Consider the following 7,511-nt stretch of genomic DNA (forward strand, 5'->3'; position numbering starts at 1 on the left):
GCCTAGGAGGATGTCCCTTTAAGAAGGCTGACCTGCGATGGTTCTCCACCCGGGTACGGAAAGCAAAATTAGTCCCTCTCCTCGCTGGAAGTCCAAAAAAAAGGCGTAAATTTGACTAAGTGCCTAGGAGCATTTCCCTTTAAGAAGGCCGACCTGCTATGGTTCTCCACCCGGGTCTGGAACGCAAAATTGTCCCTCTCCTCGCTGGAAGTCCAAAAAAAAAGGTGTAAATTTGACTAAGTGTCTAGGAGCATTTCCCTTTAAGAAGGCCGACCTGCTATGGTTCTCCACCCGGGTCCGGAACTCAAAATTAGTCCCTCTCCTAGTTGGAAGTCATCAAAAAAAGGCGGAAATTTGACTAAGTGCCATCATTTTAGAGTACCAGGACTATAGCTGGGGAATTGGAGCCCTCTGGTGGACACTCGCTGCAAATGCACCCTGAATTAAACACATTATTTCCAGTTCTTTTGGGGCCCTATATTCAGACGGTGTGGAGCCCTCCAGTGGACTCCCGCCTCCAATGCACCCCCCAAATTAAAGACATCACCCCCCAAATTAAAGGCATCATTTCCAGTTCTTTTGGGGCCCTATTTTCAGACAGTTTGGCGTATTTCCTTGACGCCGGGGAGTCCTACAGGTGTTCCCGGGGAATGAGAGGCCTTTTGTGGGCCAGAAAGAGTGGGGAACCCTTGGAGCCCCTATTTTCAGACAGTTTGCCGTATTTCGGTGACGCCGGGGCGTCCATCAGGTCTTCCCGGGGAATGAGAGGCCTTTTGTGGCCATATGTCAACAAAAGAGTGGGGAAATGGAGCCCTCCGGTGGACTCCCGCTGCAAATGCACCCCCCAAATTAAATACATTAATTCCAGGCCTTTTGGGGCCCTATATTCAGACGGTGTGGAGCCCTCCAGTGGACTCCCGCCTCCAATGCACCCCCATAATCATAGACATCACCCCCCAAATTAAAGGCATCATTTCCAGTTCTTTTGGGGCCCTATTTTCAGACAGTTTGGCGTATTTCCTTGACGCCGGGGAGTCCTACAGGTGTTCCCGGGGAATGAGAGGCCTTTTGTGGGCCAGAAAGAGTGGGGAACCCTTGGAGCCCCTATTTTCAGACAGTTTGGCTTATTTCGGTGACGCCGGGGCGTCCATCAGGTCTTCCCGGGGAATGAGAGGCCTTTTGTGGCCATATGTCAACAAAAGAGTGGGGAAATGGAGCCCTCCGGTGGACTCCCGCTGCAAATGCACCCCCCAAATTAAATACATTAATTCCAGGCCTTTTGGGGCCCTATATTCAGATGGTGTGGAGCCCTCCAGTGGACTCCCGCCTCCAATGCACCCCCATAATTATAGACATCACCCCCCAAATTAAACACATTATTTCCAGTTCTTTTGGGCCCCTATTTTCAGACAGTTTGGCGTATTTCCTTGACGCCGGGGAGTCCTACAGGTGTTCCCGGGGAATGAGAGGCCTTTTGTGGGCCAGAAAGAGTGGGGAACCCTTGGAGCCCCTATTTTCAGACAGTTTGGCTTATTTCGGTGACGCCGGGGCGTCCATCAGGTCTTCCCGGGGAATGAGAGGCCTTTTGTGGGCATATGTCAACAAAAGAGTGGGGAAATGGAGCCCTCCGGTGGACTCCCGCTGCAAATGCACCCCCCAAATTAAATACATTAATTCCAGGCCTTTTGGGGCCCTATATTCAGATGGTGTGGAGCCCTCCAGTGGACTCCCGCCTCCAATGCACCCCCATAATTATAGACATCACCCCCCAAATTAAACACATTATTTCCAGTTCTTTTGGGCCCCTATTTTCAGACAGTTTGGCGTATTTCCTTGACGCCGGGGAGTCCTACAGGTGTTCCCGGGGAATGAGAGGCCTTTTGTGGGCCAGAAAGAGTGGGGAACACTTGGAGCCCCTATTTTCAGACAGTTTGCCGTATTTCGGTGACGCCGGGGCGTCCATCAGGTCTTCCCGGGGAATGTGAGGCCTTTCGTGGGCCATATTTTCAGACAGAAAAAAAAGAAAAGTAACCCTTACACTACAAAGGACAGCGGGGAAACGCCCCCCAGCAAAGTCACAGGGGAAGTGGGGTAGACAAGTGGAGAGTGTCTGGGGAAAAGTCCACAAAATGATCAAAAATCACACACAGGTACGAGTGCCACAAGTCCCGCCGCGTCCCACCCGAGTCCGAGGTGCCCCCCACATGCCCAAAACGCACCCAGCAAAGGCGCACTGTGATTGGGAAGAAAAGTTGGGAAAGTGGGCAAAAGTCCCGAATTTGATCCATAATTATACCCAGGTTTGAGTCCCACAAGTCCCGCCGCATTCCACCAGTGTTCCGGGGTGCCTGACATGTCCACGACGCACCCAGCAAAGGCGCACTGTGATTGGGAAGAAAATTTGGAAAAGTGGGCAAAAGTCCGGAAAATGACCAAAAACCACACCCAGGTTAGAGCCCCACACGTCCTGCAGTCGCACCCGAGTCCTGGGATGCCCAACATGTCCAAAAAAATCAAAAAAAGCCCAAAAAATCAAAAAAATCCCCGGGCCGTATCTTGGACGCCGGCGTACCGCGTTCGGCCCTCGTGCCGTAGTTTGGCGACCGATTGTAAAAATTTGCCGCGACCGGCTAGTTTTTTTCCTTGGAGTAAATAGAGAGTAGATCCAGCAGAAAATATGCACTATAAACAAAGAGAGGGGGTTTGGAGGGGGGCAAAAACGCCCTCTTGGAACTTTTGCAGCAGCACACATCAAACTAGCGGGGAGAAGGCATGCATAGCAAAAGGCCACGAAATGATCCAAAATCACACCCAGGTTCGAGTCCCACAAGTCCCGCCGCGTTCCACCAGGGTTCCGGGGTGCCTGACATGTCCACGACGCACCCAGCAAAGGCGCACTGTGATTGGGAAGAAAAGTTGGGAAAGTGGGCAAAAGTCCCGAATTTTATCCAAAATTATACCCAGGTTCGAGTCCCACAAGTCCCGCCGCGTTCCACCAGTGTCTCGGGGTGCCTACAATGTCCACAACGCACCCAGCAAAGGCATCACACCCAGGTTCGAGTCCCACAAGTCCCGCCGCGTTCCACCAGGGTTCCGGGGTGCCTGACATGTCCACGACGCACCCAGCAAAGGCGCACTGTGATTGGGAAGAAAAGTTGGGAAAGTGGGCAAAAGTCCCGAATTTTATCCAAAATTATACCCAGGTTCGAGTCCCACAAGTCCCGCCGCGTTCCACCAGGGTTCCGGGGTGCCTACAATGTCCAAGACGCACCCAGCAAAGGCGCACTGTGATTGGGAAGAAAAGTTGGGAAAGTGGGCAAAAGTCCCGAATTTGGTCCAAAATCACACCCAGGTTCGAGTCCCACAAGTACCGCCGCGTTCCACCAGTGTCTCGGGGTGCCTACAATGTCCACAACTTACCCAGCAAAGGCGCACTGTGATTGGGAAGAAAAGTTGGGAAAGTGGGCAAAAGTCCCGAATTTGGTCCAAAATCACACCCAGGTTCGAGTCCCACAAGTCCCGCCGCGTTCCACCAGGGTTCCGGGGTGCCTACAATGTCCACGACGCACCCAGCAAAGGCGCACTGTGATTGGGAAGAAAAGTTGGGAAAGTGGGCAAAAGTCCCGAATTTGGTCCAAAATCACACCCAGGTTCGAGTCCCACAAGTCCCGCCGCGTTCCATCAGAGTGCCGGGGTGCCTACAATGTCCACAACTTACCCAGCAAAGGCGCACTGTGATTGGGAAGAAAAGTTGGGAAAGTGGGCAAAAGTCCCGAATTTGGTCCAAAATCACACCCAGGTTCGAGTCCCACAAGTCCCGCCGCGTTCCACCAGTGTCTCGGGGTGCCTACAATGTCCACAACTTACCCAGCAAAGGCGCACTGTGATTGGGAAGAAAAGTTGGGAAAGTGGGCAAAAGTCCCGAATTTGGTCCAAAATCACACCCAGGTTCGAGTCCCACAAGTCCGGCCGCGTTCCACCAGTGTCTCGGGGTGCCTACAATGTCCACAACTTACCCAGCAAAGGCGCACTGTGATTGGGAAGAAAAGTTGGGAAAGTGGGCAAAAGTCCCGAATTTGGTCCAAAATCACACCCAGGTTCGAGTCCCGCAAGTCCCGCCGCGTTCCACCAGGGTTCCGGGGTGCCTACAATGTCCACAACGCACCCAGCAAAGGCGCACTGTGAGTGGGAAGAAAAGTTGGGAAAGTGGGCAAAAGTCCCGAATTTGGTCCAAAATCACACCCAGGTTCGAGTCCCACAAGTCCCGCCGCGTTCCACCAGGGTTCCGGGGTGCCTACAATGTCCACAACGCACCCAGCAAAGGCGCACTGTGATTGGGAAGAAAAGTTGGGAAAGTGGGCAAAAGTCCCGAATTTGGTCCAAAATCACACCCAGGTTCGAGTCCCGCAAGTCCCGCCGCGTTCCACCAGTGTCTCGGGGTGCCTACAATGTCCACAACGCACCCAGCAAAGGCGCACTGTGATTGGGAAGAAAAGTTGGGAAAGTGGGCAAAAGTCCCGAATTTGGTCCAAAATCACACCCAGGTTCGAGTCCCGCAAGTCCCGCCGCGTTCCACCAGTGTCTCGGGGTGCCTACAATGTCCACAACGCACCCAGCAAAGGCGCACTGTGATTGGGAAGAAAAGTTGGGAAAGTGGGCAAAAGTCCCGAATTTGGTCCAAAATCACACCCAGGTTCGAGTCCCACAAGTCCCGCCGCGTTCCACCAGGGTTCCGGGGTGCCTACAATGTCCACAACGCACCCAGCAAAGGCGCACTGTGATTGGGAAGAAAAGTTGGGAAAGTGGGCAAAAGTCCCGAATTTGGTCCAAAATCACACCCAGGTTCGAGTCCCACAAGTCCCGCCGCGTTCCACCAGGGTTCCGGGGTGCCTACAATGTCCACAACGCACCCAGCAAAGGCGCACTGTGATTGGGAAGAAAAGTTGGGAAAGTGGGCAAAAGTCCCGAATTTGGTCCAAAATCACACCCAGGTTCGAGTCCCGCAAGTCCCGCCGCGTTCCACCAGTGTCTCGGGGTGCCTACAATGTCCACAACGCACCCAGCAAAGGCGCACTGTGATTGGGAAGAAAAGTTGGGAAAGTGGGCAAAAGTCCCGAATTTGGTCCAAAATCACACCCAGGTTCGAGTCCCGCAAGTCCCGCCGCGTTCCACCAGTGTCTCGGGGTGCCTACAATGTCCACAACGCACCCAGCAAAGGCGCACTGTGATTGGGAAGAAAAGTTGGGAAAGTGGGCAAAAGTCCCGAATTTGGTCCAAAATCACACCCAGGTTCGAGTCCCACAAGTCCCGCCGCGTTCCACCAGGGTTCCGGGGTGCCTACAATGTCCACGACGCACCCAGCAAAGGCGCACTGTGATTGGGAAGAAAAGTTGGGAAAGTGGGCAAAAGTCCCGAATTTGGTCCAAAATCACACCCAGGTTCGAGTCCCACAAGTCCCGCCGCGTTCCACCAGGGTTCCGGGGTGCCTACAATGTCCACAACGCACCCAGCAAAGGCGCACTGTGATTGGGAAGAAAAGTTGGGAAAGTGGGCAAAAGTCCCGAATTTGGTCCAAAATCACACCCAGGTTCGAGTCCCACAAGTCCCGCCGCGTTCCACCAGGGTTCCGGGGTGCCTACAATGTCCACAACGCACCCAGCAAAGGCGCACTGTGATTGGGAAGAAAAGTTGGGAAAGTGGGCAAAAGTCCCGAATTTGGTCCAAAATCACACCCAGGTTCGAGTCCCGCAAGTCCCGCCGCGTTCCACCAGTGTCTCGGGGTGCCTACAATGTCCACAACGCACCCAGCAAAGGCGCACTGTGATTGGGAAGAAAAGTTGGGAAAGTGGGCAAAAGTCCCGAATTTGGTCCAAAATCACACCCAGGTTCGAGTCCCGCAAGTCCCGCCGCGTTCCACCAGTGTCTCGGGGTGCCTACAATGTCCACAACGCACCCAGCAAAGGCGCACTGTGATTGGGAAGAAAAGTTGGGAAAGTGGGCAAAAGTCCCGAATTTGGTCCAAAATCACACCCAGGTTCGAGTCCCACAAGTCCTGCCGCGTTCCACCAGGGTTCCGGGGTGCCTGGCATGTCCACAACGCACCCAGCAAAGGCGCACTGTGATTGGGAAGAAAAGTTGGGAAAGTGGGCAAAAGTCCCGAATTCTGTCCAAAATCACACCCAGGTTCGAGTCCCACAAGTCCCGCCGCGTTCCACCAGGGTTCCGGGGTGCCTACAATGTCCACAACGCACCCAGCAAAGGCGCACTGTGATTGGGAAGAAAAGTTGGGAAAGTGGGCAAAAGTCCCGAATTTGGTCCAAAATCACACCCAGGTTCGAGTCCCACAAGTCCTGCCGCGTTCCACCAGGGTTCCGGGGTGCCTGGCATGTCCACAACGCACCCAGCAAAGGCGCACTGTGATTGGGAAGAAAAGTTGGGAAAGTGGGCAAAAGTCCCGAATTCTGTCCAAAATCACACCCAGGTTCGAGTCCCACAAGTCCCGCCGCGTTCCACCAGGGTTCCGGGGTGCCTACAATGTCCACAACGCACCCAGCAAAGGCGCACTGTGATTGGGAAGAAAAGTTGGGAAAGTGGGCAAAAGTCCCGAATTTGGTCCAAAATCACACCCAGGTTCGAGTCCCACAAGTCCTGCCGCGTTCCACCAGGGTTCCGGGGTGCCTGGCATGTCCACAACGCACCCAGCAAAGGCGCACTGTGATTGGGAAGAAAAGTTGGGAAAGTGGGCAAAAGTCCCGAATTCTGTCCAAAATCACACCCAGGTTCGAGTCCCACAAGTCCCGCCGCGTTCCACCAGGGTTCCGGGGTGCCTACAATGTCCACAACGCACCCAGCAAAGGCGCACTGTGATTGGGAAGAAAAGTTGGGAAAGTGGGCAAAAGTCCCGAATTTGGTCCAAAATCACACCCAGGTTCGAGTCCCACAAGTCCCGCCGCGTTCCACCAGGGTTCCGGGGTGCCTACAATGTCCACGACGCACCCAGCAAAGGCGCACTGTGATTGGGAAGAAAAGTTGGGAAAGTGGGCAAAAGTCCCGAATTTGGTCCAAAATCACACCCAGGTTCGAGTCCCACAAGTCCCGCCGCGTTCCACCAGGGTTCCGGGGTGCCTACAATGTCCACGACGCACCCAGCAAAGGCGCACTGTGATTGGGAAGAAAAGTTGGGAAAGTGGGCAAAAGTCCCGAATTCTGTCCAAAATCACACCCAGGTTCGAGTCCCACAAGTCCCGCCGCGTTCCACCAGGGTTCCGGGGTGCCTACAATGTCCACAACGCACCCAGCAAAGGCGCACTGTGATTGGGAAGAAAAGTTGGGAAAGTGGGCAAAAGTCCCGAATTTGGTCCAAAATCACACCCAGGTTCGAGTCCCACAAGTCCCGCCGCGTTCCACCAGGGTTCCGGGGCGCCTACAATGTCCACAACTTACCCAGCAAAGGCGCACTGTGATTGGGAAGAAAAGTTGGGAAAGTGGGCAAAAGTCCCGAATTTGGTCCA

Source organism: Nerophis lumbriciformis, unplaced genomic scaffold (genome assembly GCF_033978685.3).
Source record: "Nerophis lumbriciformis unplaced genomic scaffold, RoL_Nlum_v2.1 HiC_scaffold_82, whole genome shotgun sequence".
Classification (NCBI taxonomy): domain Eukaryota; kingdom Metazoa; phylum Chordata; class Actinopteri; order Syngnathiformes; family Syngnathidae; genus Nerophis; species Nerophis lumbriciformis.